The following is an 18,134-nucleotide window of genomic DNA, read 5'->3' as shown; positions in this document are numbered from 1 at the left end:
AGTAGTTGCTCCCCCTCTTCCATCCCAGCAGTGATTCCAGAACAGGATGCTGCTCATAAATCTCTCCTCAAAGCTTACCACCACCCACTGGCCAGCTTATTTTAACAAGAGCATTAGTTCCCATCCCCCTGCCCCAGCATAAACCCTCCTGAAAGGTCACCAAAAGTTCTGTTCCTGAGATCTTTGCCCATCACAGGAACCAAGTGCAATGAGAACACCGAACACCATAATCTCAGCCAGCATGACTACAAAAAAATTCTACAATGAACTGTGAAGAAATGCTAATATATATTTTAAAACATCCTAAATCCAGGATTTAAAAAAGAAAAAGGAGAACATGTGTGATCTGAGCACCTGGGAGGAAGCAAAAGGAGCAGGAATTCAAGGTCATCTTTGGCAAAGTTTGAGGCCTGCATGAGATCCTCCTGTCTATAAGTAAATAGACAACAAAAACAGAGCTGGCAAACCAACAACAACAAAAATAACTATTTCTGAGGGGAGAAGCCAGCTCTCTCATTTTTAATTATTTATTCATTTATTATGCACCAAATTGAGGGAGACTGCCAGCCCTTAAGAGATGCTGAGATGATGTCCTTAGTCACCATCTTTGCTCCTGGTAGGGAACCCCTCTGGACTGAGCTGCATCCCAGACTTTGCACAGCTTCAGTTCCCCAAACTCTGCCAGCCTTCTTGTAACTAAAGGTTGTTAGTATTTTCTCTTTCTGGATATTCCCACCTTCTCACTGTCTTTGGAAACCTCAGCACAACTGAGATCCACTTTCTACAGAATACATGTGCATCTTAAGCACTGAGCTGCAATGAATTCCAGACTTAGACAAGAAACAAGATGTCCAACTGTGGAAACTCAGAAAGTGTATCTGGGCAGTGACCGCTCACTGGCTCTAGGCACTTGCATGCAAGCCAGAAAAACTGAGTTTAACTCCTGGACCTCACCAACTAGAAGAAAAGATACAACCCAACTATACAGAGTAGTTCCCAACCTCCCCATATGCACCGTGGCACATAACTGTGGCTTCATTCCTCGGTATTCAAAGGGGACCTCTACCTGATCTATCCTCTATTGTCCTCAACCTAATGACACAGCATCTCCATGTGGCAAAGCCAAAGGATTAAAAATTGATTGCTCTTGATGTCTGTTTTTTTTCACATTCAACTCACCAACAAATCTTTTTTCACTCCCTTGGAAACCATGCAGAACCCATTGGGTTGCGCCCAGCCCTCTCATGGACCTTAATTATCCCCTCATGTCATGCTCAACTCCATCCTTCATTCAAAACTTGACATCTAATTAAACCCCTATCAAACTGCTGGGCGAGATGGCACACACCTTTAAGCCTAGCACTCAAGAGGCAGAGAGACGCAGGTGGAGCTTGAGGCCAGCCTGGTCCATAGAGTTCCATCAGGACAGGCTTCAAAACTACAGAGAAACCCTGTCTAAAAACAAACAAACAAACAAACAAAAACAAAGAAAAGAAAACCCAAAAATAAAATAAAATTCTATCAAGCCACTAACCCACTTAAATTTCCCTCAGGCTCATTCTGCTCAGTACAAAGTCATATGCCCTGCATGGCTCACTGGGCTCAGTTCCTTAGAAGAGCCCTTACAGTCTAGGAGATTTTTTTTTTTGGGGGGGGGAGTGTTGTTGCCCTCCTCATCCTCTTTTATGGAATATGAACAGAACTTCCTTTACCTAGACCATCATCACCACCACCACCACCAATCCCATCTACCACAATCCCATCTACCATACTTTTTTTTACTCCTAAAAAACAACAGGTTTTTGTTGTTGTTTGTTTATTTGTTTTGAGATGTATGTGTATTGCCAAACCTTTAGCCTCAGAACTTAGGAAGCAGAGGCAGACAAATCTGTGAGTTTGAGGCCAGCCTTGTCTACACAGCCATACTACATAGGGAGAACCCTCCTCACTATACACATAAATATGGGGGAGAGTATATGCACAACCATACTGGTACCCAAGGAAGCCAGAGGCATTGGATCTCCCTAGAGCTGGTGTTTCTGTGCTGGGAAATCAATTCTAGTTCTCTTCAAGAGTTGTACATGCTCTTAACCATTGAGGCATCTCTCTAGCCCTGAGCATCAATTCTCTACCTCCAAGAAGTCTTCCCTGACTATTGGCCACATGTGCAAGAGGTGTCCCTCCTACACATTCCTAAAAGCCCCCATACTCTCTTGATAGTGGCTGCAGATAAAGGAACAGATGGTCAGGGCAGAGATAAAAGAAACAGCAAGTGCCAAGGCATGGAACTTGAAGGCAGAAGCCTAAAGATGGGCTTGTGAGACTTTCGTAGCTAGGCAACAGGGCTTGTGGAAGATGAGTCCTGATGGACCTCTGAACTTTTATATCAGGCAAATGATCTCAGAAATCTTAGTCTAATGAGGTCTTTCCTAACAAGGAAAGGGGAGGATGGAAAGAGAATGGGGATATGCTAACCCACATGAAGAGGGTGGGGGAATTGCAGGGGAAATGATGGCAGCCTAGCTCAGGCTCAGAAATCCAGATTGGGGAGCCTTGCCTGGGGATGGTGAAGCCACTCTCAAAGCATATACAGGGGCTGGCACAGTGGTGCAAGCCTGCAATTCCAGCCCTTGGGAGACTGGGCAAGATCAGGAGTTCAACCCTCTACGACATAGAGGGTTGGAAGCCAGGCTATGAGGTCTTGCCAAAAAAAAAAAAAAAAAAAACAATTTTTTTTTTTTTAAGAAATCATACAGAGGGGCCCAGGCGTTGGTGGTGCATACCTTTAATCCCAGCAGTTGGGAGGCAGAGGCAGGCAGATCTCTGAGAGTTCAAAGCCAGCCTGGTCTCCAGAGCAAGTGCCAGGATAGGCTCCAAAGCTATACAGAGAAACCCTGTCTTGAAACCCCCTCCCCCCCCAAAAAAAAAAAAGAAAAAGAAAAAGAAAAAAAGAAAGAAAAGAAATCATACAGAGGGCTGGAGAGATGTCTCAGTGGTTAAGAGAACTAACTGCTCTTACAGAGGACCCAAGTTCAATTCCCAGCACCCACATGGCAGCTAACAACTGTCAGTAATTTCAGTTCTAGGGGATACCCTCACACAGATATACAAGCAGGCAAAACACCAATGAGAAAACTTTGTAGTACGAGAAGGAAGCAGGTCAGATTTGGGTGTTGGCAAGTTTTTTGTTATTGTTCCGGTATTTTGTTTACTTTTAGATAGTGAAGCAGGATAAAAGGAAGTGTTAGGAGAAATCTGTGGGGCCTAATCAGAGTGAAAAACCCGGCACATGGGCCAGTGTGTCCTATACCTGGGAGAGCAACCTTGACCACGGCATAGGAAAATTCGACACGCATCTCTATTCACAGTTGCTGTGTGCATTTGCTGGGGTAGGATACAACTCCTGAATGCTGTTATATGTATTTCAAAGAAGCTGCATGTTTCTCACACTTTCAAGATTATCTTAGGGGAAAACACCTAAGCCTGAACCCAAAGGGCACTGAGTGTTCTGAAGCAAGGAAAATTAGAGCTGGGCGAGCAGCTCACTTGGTAGAACGCTTGCCTAGCACTGCACAAGTCAGGTGTGGAGCCCCACATGTCTGTAATAAGAGCACTTACACAGGGCCATGGTAGCACACACCAATCCAGCACTTGGGAGGCAGAGGTAGGTGGACCTCTGAGTTTGAGGCCAGCCTGGTCTACAGAGTGAGTTCCAGGGCATGCAATGATACAGAGAAACTCTGTCTAAAAACAACAACAAAAGCCAAACCCAAAACAAAATACCAGCCCTTGGGAGGTTGAGGCCAGAGGATTAGAAGTTCAAGGTCAGTCTCAGCTAACCTGAGTTCAAGGTTAGTATAGGACACATGGGACCCTGTCTATAAAAAGTATCGTGTACAATCAACCACTCTAGTTTTCTGAGTTGGGCCTTGATGGATCTCACATGCACATACAAAAGGGGCTTTTTAGTGGGGAAGGAGATAAAGTCCCAGGCAAGAACAAAGAAATGCTAGGTGAGCACTGACTGATGGGGAAGAAGGGCCCTGCAGAAGGCAATGGCTAGGAACTTTGCCTGTATTTTAAAGCAATTTAGTTTTAAAAGAACAGTGAAGTCACCACTCACACAATTCTGCAGATTTTATACCCAGGCCTTAAAATACAGTGTTCAACAGTTGGGTCAACAAGAAGTAATTCTGAGAACACCTGAGCTTTGGGCAGCAAATCCCAACATGTCAACAAGCAAACTGTACAAGATAACCACTGAAAACCCCAAAATTGTGCATCAGCTAAATGATGATAGTATCAATTCTAACCGTCTAGAAGCCACCACAGAACACAGATTATGGTCTGGGGGTTTGGCCTGCAGTGTTCCTAGGTACAGGCTCAAAATTCTATATGACAGGGGGAACATGTCCCACATAGGCAACAGCTATGCACAGATCTGAACATTAGCCCAAGGCAAGCATGCTGACTACAACAGAGAAAACATCCACCATGAGATACCATTGACAAGTTAGTCTGTAGAGTGAAGTACAAATGAACTTTCAGGCAATGGCTAGGAACTTTGCCTGTGTTTTAAAGCAATTTAGTTTTAAAAGAACATTGAAGTCACCACTCACACAATTCTGCAGATTTTATACCCAGGCCTTAAAATACAGTGTTCAACAGTTGGGTCAACAAGAAGTAATTATCTCCATAGTAACAAGTTTTGACACAAACAACAAGCTACCCAGTTAGTAACAGAACAAAAACTTTGGATTGTTTTTGCAAGAAAGGTCAAAGAAATACCCATTAGAAGCAACCTTCCTCCACAGCCTCACTCCTCTCCATGAGAGGGCACACATGGACTTGCACACACACACATACACACGATTAAAAATAAAATAACTCTTTGAAGCATGACATGTCAAACGCCTGGTGACACTCTCCTTAGGTACTGGGATGCTGGCTCTGGCAGGTGCTCCAAAGGGGCTGAGGCACCCCACCTCAGACCTGAGCCTGTCCAACTCTCAGTGGCTCCTAGCTTGCCTTTTCCAACTGGACCCTTTTGACAACAGGGTTTCTGCATAACCTAATTCTGGTTATTACTTTGAAAAAAACTATCATGTAGAATCTGAGGGGAAAGCAGTGCTTCTACCTGCTTAAAATAAAAGGAAAAATTGCAAACACCTACTTTCTCTGGACAGTTATCTACATTAATCAACAACAATGACCTTTCAACAGGAATTATAAAATATAATGATAAATCAGTTCATAAATTTATCTACCATTTTTTGTTTGTTTGTTTAGAGACAGGGTTTCTCTGTGTAGTCCTGGCTTCTCCTGGAACTCAATCTGTAGACCAGGCTGACCTCGAACTCAGAACTCAGAGATCTGCCTGTCTCTGCCTCCTGAGTGCTGGAATTAAAGGCATGTGTCACCAACTCCTGGTTGATTTTAAATTATGCAAATTTAGGAGAGGTAGTTAAGGTTTAGAGATATAGCTCTGTGGTAGAGCAGTAATGCCTAGCATGCTGAAAGGCCTGGGTTTGATTCCCACAGTATGAATAATAAACAAATCATCCAGGCTCCTAATAAATTCCTAACAAATGGAAGTCTCTCTGAAAAGCCTGAGCCCCCAACTAGCAGAACCACATGATGAAGCAGCTTTCACACACTGCTGGTTATTCAAGCTGGCTTTCATTGCATGGGGGAGAGGTGTTCTCCATTGATGGTGAGTACTGGCTGCTCAAAGGGCCAGGTGTAGTGGTCCCAGAACTATGGACAACCCAAACTGATCTACATAGTTCTGAGACAGCTAGGGCTACATATATATAGAGTCACCCAGTCTCAAAAATGAAAACAAAACAAAAGAGATTCAAGTTTTTATCCACAGTACACACATGACAACTCATAACTATATTTAACTCCAGTCCCCATTGGGAGATCTGATGCCCTCTTCTGGCCTCTGTGAGCTCCAGGCATGCATGTGGGATACAGACATACATGCAGAGGCAAGACACCCAGACATATAAAATAGTTTTTAAAAATAATTTAAGGCTGGGAGTAGTGGCACACGCATTTAATTCCAGCACTTGGAGGGCAAAGGCAGGTGGATTGCCATGAGTTCTTGGGCTAGCCTGGTCTACATAGTGAATTCCAGACCAGTGACAGATACATAATGAGACTGTCTCAAAACAATAACAATTTTTAATTATTATTGTTGGTTGTCGATCTTTAAAGGCATGCACTGCCATAACTACCATCTGTTGGGATTTAAAACAAATGCTTAATCCTATTTTTAATGCACAGTTAAGGAACAGACTTGAGGGGTAATTCTCCCAGGTTTACACACCTAAGAGGTGGGGACCGCTAGAATTCAAACCCAAGACTAACTGGTTTTGAGTTCCTTAGGTCACTACCCCCGCCCCCCAAGAGGCAGCAGTGAGTGGCTCCTCCGAGGCTGTAAGACGGGACCAGTTAGTCCTTACCGTTGCTCAAAGACCAAAAAGAAACAACAGTGATGCTTTGACCTGCTCTAAATACCTACTCACCACCCAGTCCATCCACCAGCTTTGTCTCTTAGTAGTGATTAATTTTTTTTGTTTGTTTTGTTTTCAAGACAGGGTTTCTCTGTGTAGCCCTGGCTGTCCTGGAACTCACTCCTAGACCAGCCTGAGCTCCAACTCAGAGATCCACCTGCTGAGATTAAAAGTATGCATCACCACCTCAAAGCATTTGCTTTTTATGCATTTTTTAAAACCCCTGACACACTGGGTCCCACATGGAAGTTAGTACTCCATCCTTACATTTAGAAAATTTCCTATCTCAGGCATCAAGAGGCCACTGGGGGAAGTAAGTCTCTGCCGGATGTTGCCAGACAGTCTAAAAGAGGAACAGCTGCACAGTGCAACCGTTGGGAGGTGGATTGATCTGCATGCAAGGCCACCACCTGCCACCTGCATGGGGCTGCACAGACCACAAGCACTCTTGGAAACACCCTATCTCATGGGTGTGAAACTGTGTGTGTGTGTGTGTGTGTGTGTGTGTGTGTGTGTGTGTGTGTGTGTGTGTGTACAGCTGAGATGGTCCAGGCAGGAGAGCCGCCACCTCCTCCTCCCTTTAACTAATCTTTTCCCTGCCATATGGTTCATTAGCCACCTCAGCTCCCTCCCATCCTAATCAGCTTTGTGCCTTCACTGGGTGCTCCCCTAGGGACAACCTGTTATCTAATACTCATTAACAGTATCAGAAATGACAGTGGACTCCAGAAGGATTCAGCACAAATCTCTTCTTCGAGGCAAGCCAGAGTGTGCAGCATTTCCCTGACTCCTTTTCCTAAGCAGCTAATGTACAGCTGGGGTTGAGTTGAAGTCTTAGGGTTCCAATAATAGCAGGGCTTAAACTAGGCACAGTGGCTCATGCCTGTAAACCCAACACTTGGGAGACTGAGGCAAGAGGATTACCAAAGAGTTCTAGGTTACCCTGAGCTATAGAATGAGACCCTGTTTCAAAGTCTATCAATAAAAAAAAATGGGAAACTAGTTTAACTGCCTGTCACATATAAACCAACTAATTTGTCCTTTTTTCATCTATAAAATGTAACTGCATCTATCTTGCCAGGGCTAGAGTGAAACCCTGCATAAAAGAGAGTAAGAGAGAAACAGGGAAAGGAGAGAGGGAAAAAAGAAAGGAGGTCTAGGAATACTTAGCAGAGAGGGCTGGAGAGATGGCTCAGCAGTTGAGAGCACTGGCCGCTCTTCTAGGAGACCTGAGTTCAATTCCAGCAACCCCAGGGTGACTCACAACTATCTGTGGTAGGATCTGATGATACCCTCTTTTGGCATATGGGTAGGTATACATGTAGATAGAATCCTCATATATAGATAAAATAAGTAAATAAAATAATGTGAAAAAGATTTAGCAGTATCTGGCTGTGCCCATTAAATATTAGTTGCTCGCCGGGCGTTGGTGGCACACGCCTTTAATCCCAGCACTTGGGAGGCAGAGGCAGGCAGATCTCTGTGAGTTCAAGGCCAGCCTGGTCTCCAGAGCAAGTGCCAGGATAGGCTTCAAAGCTACACAGAGAAACCCTGTCTCAAAAAACAAAAACAAACAAAAAATATTAGTTCCTCTAGGACTCTAGGACTCAGTGGTACAGGACTTGCCTAGGATGCCATGAATTTTAGCTCAAACCCCATTAAAAAGAAAAGTGCCTTTAGTAGGTTTACACTTGTAGTAAATATGCATAGCTAGCTAGCTGTCATTTCCACCCTTTCTCATCTTGAGGTGGATGAGGATGCCTTGGAAATGGTTGAGCACACCTAGGCTGGATGAGTTTCTCTGCCACTCTTCCAGGAACTCCAAGCTCCTCACCAGCTGTGACTTCTGCTCCTTTCTCAATCTTCCAGCTAGCATGGAACATGGACTGAGGGCAATTTACAAAAATCAAGCAAGCTTGAGAATGCCCAGTGCTGGCCTAGGCCTGCTCAGTGCTGCTCAGATCACAAAAGGATGCTCTGGCCTCCATCTGACAATCTTAAACAGGGTAGCACAGAGGAGCCAAGCTAAGAGCAGTGGAGTTTCATGAGGATGTACCCTCAGTCTGGACAGTAGCTCCCAAATCTTAGTTTTCCATAAAAAAGTGACCTTGGAGATGTTGCTTTCAACACAAGTCATTCCAAACACTAAACTTTAAAGTCCTGCTAACTATATAAAAGAAACTATCCTCAATCTAGGAGTGAAAACTTCACAATTGCCTTTGGACCACTTTTATAAACTTCCCACCCTGTACATAAGCTAGGAGTTTCTTCTGATGTTGAGGGTGGAAAACGGAGTTCTCAACCTTCCCAGGACAGCAGGGATCAGAAATCCCACCACATCCAGCCTTACTGTAGGGACAAAAAAGATCCCTGCTGGCCCACCCTGGGCAGGGAGCTTTTTTCCAAGACAGGCCCCTGGAAACTGTGCTGCCTGCCCCCAACCTTAACAAAGATGCCCTCCAGGAAGAACAGTCAACCTTCAGGAGCAGCCCCGCACTCACCACTAGGAAACCCTGTTTTCTTTTAATTAAAAAAAAAAAAACCCTAGAGGTCATCTCTCAGCTTTGTTTACAAGGAAAGAGTCCAGCAGCCCCCATTTATCACCCCTGGGGGTTCTTTTACACTTTGATGTGAAAAGAGTCAGGGCCTATTGTGATGTCAACCACTCCCGACTGCAGCCCTTTCACTTGCAAACGAGTCCCAGCCCCCAGTAAGAAACAACTGTCAGAAAAAAAAAATTCATTGCCTCTCCTTCCAATTATTTATCAGAGACAGGGGAGAAACCGCTTTAAAATCTCAAGGATAGGTCCCCCCCAGAGCACCCCTGTGCACTCTGGTGCAGGTCTGCCCCAACCCCACCAGAGAGACAACTTCCCACTACAGGCATCCCATCTGGAACAACTTTCTCTCGCTTTTATGCTTCCCTAGAAAGCCCAAAGGGTCTAACCTTCCAGAGCTGTCAAGTGTTCCTCCCTCAGGGCAAAGCAGAGATTTTTCTCCAGTGTAAAGAATGCTTCGGCTACACTCGCCTGAGGTGGACACCACAAGGAACCCATGCCCCCTTCACCAGGATTACCTGCGAACTTTCTTTTAAAGAATGTTAAATGTTTAAAGAATTCTAAAGTAGCTAAGAAGTCTGAAGGGGTAGACAAGAAGAGGAAGGCAACCTGCAGGGAGACTTTGTTTTTCTCTTTGCTAGCCTTTGAGAAAGGGTCTCTATCCTCCATACTGTCCTGGGACAGGCTGGTCTCAAAGATCCTCCACCCTCTACCTCCAGGGTACTGGGATTAGAGGCATGGACCACCACACTCAGCAGACATTATTTTAAGTAAATATTTTAAGTTAAAGCATACCATTTATCTGGGTGTGACAGCACACGCCTTTAATTCCAGCACTCTGGGGGTAGTGATGGAGTAGATCTTTGTGAGTTCAAGGACAGCCTGACCTAGTAAAAGTTCTAGGCTTGATGGGGCTACACAGTGAAGCCTGTCTCAGAAAACAAAAACAAATTACAGTGTCCAGTCAGTCATCCTGGTACACACATTATCTAGGAGATGGACAAATGATGGAGAGCTTGATGTCAGCCTCAGCTATATAGCAAGACCATGATTTGTAACACTATGTAGCACTATAATATAATTTAAAACTTGGCTACATTTATTATTATTATTTATTATCTATTTATTTTGTGTGCATGCTTGCCACACTTGTGGCAGCCAAAGGACAGCTTTATGGGAGCAGGTTCTCTCCCACATTGTGAGTTCTGGTAACAAACCCATTTAGCAGGCAGCATGCACCTTTAGCCACTGAAGCATCCATGGACACATTTTTTAAAGTACACATGTGGTTGAGGGTGATAGTTGCAGTAGTGAATCTGAAGGTCCTGGATCAATCTCCAGCACCATCGAGACAGACAGAACACTCCGGGACAACTAGACAAATTGTAAGCAACTATGCTCATCTTGACTCTGACCCAGCTTGTGAGTTAACTTCTGTTCTTCAGGAACTAGGCAATAAAATCGCAGGACTTCTCAGCCTGGGGCACTGACATCTGAAGCTGGCAGCAAGCTGGGGCTGCGGCTGTCCAGTGTGTCTGTAGGAAGCTTGGTGGTGGCCTTCCATGCTCCCCAAGGCTAACCAGTTACAGACAATGTCAAACAAACCCTTGGGGTGAGGAGCAAAGCTGCCCACTGCCTAGGAGCGCCCCACCCCCGCCCCACCCCCACCCCACCCCCTGTACAGAAGGCAGTCAAGGCCCATAGGAAGCAAAGAGATACATGATGTGGGACATACCTCCTTCCACAAGTGTCCTCAAGCAGACAGTGCCCTCATCCCACCAAAAGCAGAATGCATGCTCCAAAACAGGACTTGATGCTGGAGACCTACTGCAGTGTGTGAGCTTCAGATGCTCGAGTCAAGATGCTAGCAACTTCAAAAGCTTCTAAGGGCCAGGTGTGGCAGTACATGCCTTTCATCCCAGTAGGTGGGGGTCAGGCTGATCTCTGAATTCCAGGCCAGCCTGGTCTACATAGCCAGCTCCAGGCCAGCCAAGACTACAAAGTGAAGCTCTGTCATATCTTCCTCTTTTGATTGTTTTAATAAGTCATGTTTACTTTACTATAATAATCTATTAACACCCTGACTAAATAAATATATGCTGTCCTCTACCTCTCTAATTTTTCAAGATAGGGTTTCTCTGTGTAGCTTTGGAGCCTATCCTGGCACTCACTCTGGAGACCAGGCTGGTCTCAAACTCACAGAGATCTACCTGCCTCTGCCTCCCAAGTGCTGGGATTAAAGGTGTGCGCCACCAATGGCCGGCCATACGCAGTCTATTTTATACCAATTTCTTTATTCTGTATTCATTTTGAGATAGTCTCACTATGTGGCTTTAACTGGCCTGGAACTTCTCTCCATGGGCCATCAGCCTAGACTGGGATTCACAGAGATCTGCCAGTCTCTCTGCTTGCTGAGTGGTAGGATTAAAGGTGTGTGCCACACCATGGCACACCCAATGTTTATTTGTGTGTCCACTGGGAAAAGAACCCAAACCCATAGAATTTGTTATCTCCAGAGACAGAGGCAGGTGGATCTCTGTGAGTTCAAGGCCAGCCTGGTCTACAGATCAAATTCAAGGACAGCCAAAGTTACACAGAGAAACCCTGTCTGGAGAAAACAAACAAAAACCCATTTGTTACTACATTTGTTTGTTGTCTGCATAACCAAAGTCAGAGGGAAGACTTTGGGGAGTCTGCTCTCTCCTACCATGTGGGGCTTGGGGCTTGAACTCAGGCTGTCAGCTTGGCTGCAGGCATCTTTACTCACTGAGCCACTTGCCAGCCCCCTTTAAAATTTTTTTTTGTTTTGCTTTGTTTTCCAAGATAGGGTTTCTCTGTGTAGCCCTCACTGTCCCAGAAGGAAATCACTCTGTAGAACAGGTTGGCTTCAAACTCACAAAGATCCATCAGCCTTTGCCTCTGGAGGGCTCCACCACCACTTGGCTTAAATCTTTTTTAAGACAGGAAAAACAAAACAAAAACCAAAGCAAAACGAAAACAACAACAATAAAAACAGTATCCTCTTCTCTGTGGGCTAGGAAGAGGCTTCCTCTAGTGAAGGTGTTAGGACAAGTTGGCCAAAGTGGAGAGGAAAGTGCACAGGGACATGAGTTAATGTTTTCACTGCAAGCTCACAAGGTTTCCAAGCCCAAAACTCTAGCGGCCCCAGCATCCCATGGCCTCAAGTCACATCCTCATGTGCCTTTACTGTTTCCAGGAATACAAGGACAGAAGACAGAAGTCATGATTTGAAATAATATCCCCCAAACTGTGAGAATCAGGGGGAAATGGAATTGAAATTCTAACTCTGGTTCCTGAATTCTGAAGGAAGCTCACAGCCAACTACACAGGCTAGGACATGTCACAGAAATCTGTTCAGAAAGAAAAGGACTTCTTCCTGCCTTAGCACCCAACAGAGTCCAAGAACGCACCATCTGCTCATTCACACCTTAGCAGATAGGGCGGCCTGGACAGTGTGCAGTACACAGACACAGAGGACCAGGTTAAGTCATCAGCTTCCGGTTTTTAGCTTTTGTACAGCTGCGGCTGAAGGCAGAGAGGCAAGTCACATGCAAATGAACCTGAAACAACCTCCTGACTCTTAAACTGCATGCTTAGATTAATACATAGATGATTCTGGTCACATCTGCTTTACAAGAACACAATTCCCCTCCCTAAATGCCTGCCCTCCGCCCACATAAAAACACGTGCACATTATTCACAATAGAGAAAATACAACCTAAATGTGAACAGTAAGAAAAAGACATCTGAGCGGGGCGTTGATGTCACATGCCTTTAATCCCAGCACGGGAGGCAGAGGCAGAGGCAGGTGGATCTCTGTGAGTTCAAGACCAGCCTAGTCTACTAGAGCTAGTCCCAGGACAGCCTCCAAAGCCACAGAGAAACCCTGTCTCGAAAAACAAAACAAAACAAAACAAAACAAAAAAATAAATAAAAAATAAAAATAAAAATAAGAAGACATCTGACCAGACAACGGCATATTGTTTCGCAATAAAAAAAGGATGAAATAAATACATGCTACAATACACATGCACATTTGTATGAACTGCCCAGTACAGACAACCATATCAAGCTGGTAAGTGCTTAATATCATTAATAGGTAAGGAAGGAGATACCAGGGTTAACTACAAAAAAGTAACTTTGTCTATTAGTGATGAATACATGTTTTAAAAGTGGACTGTCATGGGCTTGGGGATGTAGCTCAACAGTTAACGACACTGGCCCTCTTCTGGTCTCCATGGGCACTAGGCATGCACATAGTACATATACATATAAGCAGGCAAAATATCCATATACATAAAATTAAATATTAAAGAATAAAATTGGGCTGAAAGTGTTTAGCCTGTACACTTTAAAGGGTATAAATTATGCCTCAATGAAGTTTGTTACAGGGAAGAATGTAGAGTTCTGCCTGCATGTATGCCTCCTTGCCAGAAGAGGGCACCAGATCTCACTACAGATGGTTGTGAGCCACCATGTGGTTGCTGGGAATTGAACTCAGGACCTCTGGAAGAACAGCCAGTGCTCTTAACCACTGAGCCATCTCTCCAGACCAGGAAGAATGTCTTTGTGGTTAGTTCTTTGTGTGATTTAGGGCAAATGGGCACTTTTTATTTGTTTGTTGTTTGTTTACTTGTTTTTGGTTTTTCAAGACAGAGTTTCTATGTGTAGCTCTGGCTGTCCTGAAACTCACTCTGTAGATCAGGCTGTCCTTGAGTTAACAGAGACCTACCCTCTGCCTCCCAGAGCTGGAATCAAAGACATGTACCACTAACACCCGACTCCCACCCGCCCCACATAGTCATTCTTAGAGGTGAAATAGACCACAGTAAAACCTGCTAAGTGAACACATACATTGGGCTACCACCTGCTGTGTGTCTTGTTTGTTTGGGAAGAATAATTTACAGAGTATATGGCAGTAGTCTGGGAAGCTGTAGCAATAACTGCACTGTGGCCTGCGCCTCTGTTTTAAAGTCCCTTTCCTAGTGGATCTCCTCCCCGTTGAAGCGGTTCCTGGAGAAGAAGAACCGCCTTCTTCCTAGGGTCTGACCTCTAACCAAAACCTCCCCTTTGAAAGAGAATGAAGGTAGCTGTAAAACTCCCATCTCCACCTTCACCTGAGTGGAAGAGTTTAAGATGTTCCAGGCATATGGACAAGCACTTTATATAAATGATCCCCCTTAGCCTGGCTTTAACAGAGCTCTAAAAACCAATAAATCAATCTGCCTTCCTAACTATGTTAGAGAAGAGGTCCCCACAGACTCCTGCCTACGGTGTCCCATCACAACTGTGAGCAGAGGTTACATAATCTTAGTGGGAAATCAATCTCTACTTCAATTCCTACAATTTACTCTCCCCACACACACACCAAATTAACTGACCCTTTCAAGAAACAATTCTAAAAATGATTCCCTCCTATCTGAGATAAACCCGGAATCAAACTTTTCTAAACACATCAGGCTAGGCTGACTCATGTAAAGCTGCATGGGACAACAACAGGAACCTGCCAATTACAAACATGTTTCTTTAACACTGGAAAACCATGTTCTGCACCAGCAGGAGCATGATGCTTGTAAATTAGGCAGGAAACCATATCACTTGGAAAACTCTGGAACCTTCATACTCCCATTTCCAGGTGTGAGTTCTTTACAATGCCCAAGCCAATTAATTTCAAGGAAAAAAAAAACAAAACAAACAAAAAAACATTGTCAAAGACCATTCATCTCTTCAGTAAAGGACTTCAGTCCCCTGTCTACTCACCCTGGGAGAGTCTGTCTGAGTGACAGGTGCTAATCTGCTTTAACACCTTGTAATTGGGCATGCCTCTCAATTAGCAGAGTCACACAGTGATGTCAGCAGCTTTCTGCAGGAGGGAGACCACTGACCAGATCAGGGCAATCCCTCAAACACTGAAAAGCTTATCTGATGCACTGGCAAGCACCACCCTTCATGGAGATTATTAAATCATACCCCAACCATCTTGTAGGAGACTCTGAAATAAAATCTACTTTCCCCAGCTATGAAACAAATATTTCCTGAATATCTCTCAGCTACATTCTGGTTCCAGTGTCATACCTGGAACCCAATCCCAGAATATAATTTTGCACATGCTATTGTTAGACCCCCGAAAACTCAAGTATTCGGGGTCCCAGGCCACGTTCTCGGTCACCCCAATCACCAGGCAGATTCGAGAGCTTGCTGAAAACTGCACGAGGCTTTAATTGTAATTTAACGAGCTAACCCCATGTTAACTTTCCCTTTAAGAGTCACAGAAGAAAATGAGATGTCATGGCGATTGATTTAAAAAGGGTAAGAAAATTGAACTCCTGAGTGAAATAAAGTCACCCCGCCCCCAAAAAAAGACTAAGGTTCTGCTTCAGTGAGGAGGAAAACATCAATCAGAAAGTCCAGTCAAAATAGCACAATTCAAAGGTAAGGAGAATGAGAATGTGGCTTGAATTTGAACTGGCTACTCATACACCCATTCGTCCTCGTCAATGTTAGCCTTTCCCTCTAAAGGCTAGAGTCTAAAAGGCACCTGGGGGTCCCGAGAGGTGGCTCAGTGGGTAAGGAAAAGTCAAGAAGCCTGACAACCCTGAAACCCACATAGCAGAAAGGAGGAATCAACTGCTGCAAACTGTTCTCTGACCACTACACACATCTGTGGTGCACGTGTACGTGTACATGCGCACGCACACACACAAACAGAAAAATTTAAAAGATGTCTAAAATATAGTTCTGTCTAAAAAAAAAAAAAAAAACCCCTTCCTAACATCCATCATTTTAATCTTTTTTTTTTTTTTTTTTTTTTTTTTTTGGAGGAGGTAGGGGTTCAAGACTCTGTTTTAGTATCCACCTCCACCCACCCCTACCCACGAGGCAGGCAGGGTTTCTCTGTGTAGCCCTGGCTGTCCTGGAACCATTTTGTAGACCAAGTTGGTCTAGAACTCAGAGATCTGCTTGCCTCTGCCTCCCAAGTGCTGAGATTAAGGAATGCACCACCAAACAGCTATATTTAATCATCTTAAAAAAACAAATAAAAAAGAAAAGTTATTAGCCAGGCACAGTGGTGTGGTGCATGCTTTTAACCTTACAGAGAGTCCCCTCTTCAAAAACAAGGACATGATTTATTTATTTATTTATTTATTTATTTATTTAAAGGTTTCTCTGTGTAACAGTCCTGGCTGTCCTGGATGGAATTAGCTCTGTAGACCTGGCTGGCCTTGAACTCACAGAGATCTGCCTGCTTCTGCCTGCCCCTGCCAGCCAGGTATTAGAATTAAAGATATGTGCCCCTTTGCCTGGCTATTTGAAGTTATGTTTATACACATGCCTGTGTGAAGGTATGTGAGCACAGGACCCATCAAATGCCAGAAGTGGCATTGGATCCCTGCAACAGGACTTACAGACCAAACTTGGGTCCTTTGCAGGAGCAACAGAAGTAGCTGGGGCGGTGGTGGTGTACTCCTTTAATCCCAGCACTTGGGAGGCAGAGGCAGGCCGATCTCTGTGAGTTTGACACCAGCCTGGTCTATAAGAGCTAGTTCCAGGACAACCTCCAAAGCCACAGAGAAACCCTGTCTCAAAAAAAGAGCAACAGAACTTGCTTTTGAGTCATCTATTCAGGCCCATTTTAATTTTTGTTTGTTTGTTTGTTTGATTTGAAGCATGGGGTTGAAGGAACCAGCTTCCCTTTCGGCAGCCATAACGGTCGAACATGTGCTTCTATGACCTTGTTCTAGACACTAGAAAGTCAGATGCCTGTCTTGTGACAAGGAACCAATCAGAAGTTAGCTGGTGGCACTATGCTTTACGACCTTGGGTGTGCTTTACGGACAAGCTCACAGCAATGACGTAGAGAGCATAGCAACCACCCTGGGAGGGCCTATGGGCCATAACAACCAGTTGACCAATCAACACAGGGCAAGCCCTCCAAGGCTGGAGGCACACCAATCGTAAGCCTGTGCGTACCCCTAGACACTCCCTTTACGCTACCCTATAGGATCTTTTGGGAGCCCCTAGGAGCCATCTTTTCTAGCCATCCGCCATGGCGGGTGGGTGAAAGACCTGAGCTAACATGGGTTAGCTCGTTAAATTACAATAAAGCCTCGTGCAGTTTGCAGCAAGCTCGCGAATCTGCCTGGTGATTGGGGTGACTGCAATCGTGGCCTGGGACCTCGGATACTTGAGTTTTCGGGGGTCTAACAGGGTCTTATGAGGACCAGGCAGGCCTCAAACTCACTGTGTGGCTAAATCTGGCTTCTAACTCTGCATCTTCTTGAACAGAGATCCTGACTGTCCTGGATCTTGATTTGTAGACCAGGTTGGCTTTGAACTCAGAGTTCTTGCCTCTGTCTAGTACTAGGACTAAAGGCATGTGATATCACACATAGCTAAGTATACAAAATTATAAATTTTTGTATCAACAAGAAAATTATCTGGGTATGGTGGTGCATACATTTAACTTCAGTACTACATAGTGTGTTCCAGGCTGGCCAACACTACATAGGGAGACCTTGTCTCAAAAAAACAGAAAGAAAATTAAGATGCATGCTAGTAATTTAGCACTTCAGAGCCAAGACAGTCAGGACAGAAGAGAAACCCTGTCTTAGGACAAGTCAAAACAACCAATATAGATAGCTGGGCATTAGAGGTACATGACTTTAATCCCAGAACTCAGGAGGCAGTGGCCAGCCTGGTCTACAGAGTGAATTCCAGGACAGAGAAACCCTGTCTCAAAAAATAAAAAATTAAAACACAAATCCAATAATAATAACAATATGACAACAACATGTACTTACAGATGGATCAAAACAGTAAAAGACATTGAATGGGTTGCATGTGAGGGTACCGAGATTGAGCAGATGATGTAGAGAACTGGAAAGCTTCAGGGCTTTCCCTAGAGCTAAGTGACAAAGTGATTGACAAGAAGTCTTGTTGACCTGTAGGCTAAGGGGATTATCTATTTGACATTCTAGACAACAAATGATGAAAGCCACTTGGGGGCTCAGACTAGAGAAGTGATGTCTTATCT

General features: G+C 44.5%; 1 protein-coding gene across 4 annotated transcripts in view; it reads right to left on the bottom strand.

The window, feature by feature from the left end:
* The window catches only part of Aff1 (AF4/FMR2 family member 1), a 167,467-nt gene that overhangs the window by 127,613 nt on the left and 21,720 nt on the right, over window positions 1-18,134 (bottom strand). The window lies entirely within an intron of this gene.

This window comes from Cricetulus griseus, assembly GCF_003668045.3.
Source record: "Cricetulus griseus strain 17A/GY chromosome 1 unlocalized genomic scaffold, alternate assembly CriGri-PICRH-1.0 chr1_1, whole genome shotgun sequence".
Taxonomy (NCBI): Eukaryota; Metazoa; Chordata; class Mammalia; order Rodentia; family Cricetidae; genus Cricetulus; species Cricetulus griseus.
The sequence above is the reverse complement of the archived record's forward strand: the minus strand, read 5'-3'. Positions and strand labels throughout refer to the sequence as shown.